A 931-nucleotide genomic window follows, 5' to 3' on the forward strand; every position below is an offset into this window, starting at 1 on the left:
TGCCAGTAATGTTGGCAAGTTATTCCTCCTCCCAGCAAAGGTGGCAGAAGCACAATATACGTATAGCATAATTAAATAATTGAACATAATTAAACAATAATTAAACATAATTAAAATGGTACCAATTTTGTCTTGCTGAAATTATTAGGAGAGGCAGTATTTTATTTTACACTACAGAGATCTTGACAAACAGTGTTGATCATTTACTTTTTTCAACACAAAAAATTTTTTAAATCCTCACAAGAGAGAAACAATTAATGAAAGACATTTCATAATAACTGATATCTTTCTAAGGCCAGACTACTATCCATAATGAAAATGCCATACATAACTTATGTAACCTTGATGAAACAGAATGAGACAGATGTACCTCCAGGTATAGACCAGGGCATATTTTCTGCTGCTTTCTAGCTAATACCATTTAAAGAAAACATTTTTAAAAAATCATTCCATAGGAAAAAAATTCATTTTCATGCATATCACTTGGCAAATTGTACTTGTCTTGTCTTATTTATGTGTGTAATCCTAATGTGGCTGATTTTTGACATAATTTTATGTCAGGTCCACCCTGACAGAAAAGAATTGTTACCAAAACTTGTTCTGGTGAAGAGTTAAAGAAAGCAGAATTTGTGAATTTTCTAGCAGAAGGCTTAGTAGTAATATGCTACATAATTTTACTGCCCACACTATCATTTTAAATTGTCTGATTTTCTCATAGTGAAATTTCTGGGGTTTTAAAGGCTCTACAAATTAACCAAAAGCGACACCACTCCTGTGTTTGCCATTATGCTGAGTATTGTTAGGTAAATAACTAGTTAGTTAACCTCCAAGAAGGTACTTCATTATGGCAGAAGTCTGGGCTATCATTGTTAATAAAACCTGGACCTAGAAATTACCTAGAAAAGCTTTTGGCTTCACCAACCAAATATAC

Source organism: Agelaius tricolor, unplaced genomic scaffold (genome assembly GCF_023055355.1).
Source record: "Agelaius tricolor isolate 1412-34295 unplaced genomic scaffold, bAgeTri1.0.p SCAF_27, whole genome shotgun sequence".
Classification (NCBI taxonomy): Eukaryota; Metazoa; Chordata; class Aves; order Passeriformes; family Icteridae; genus Agelaius; species Agelaius tricolor.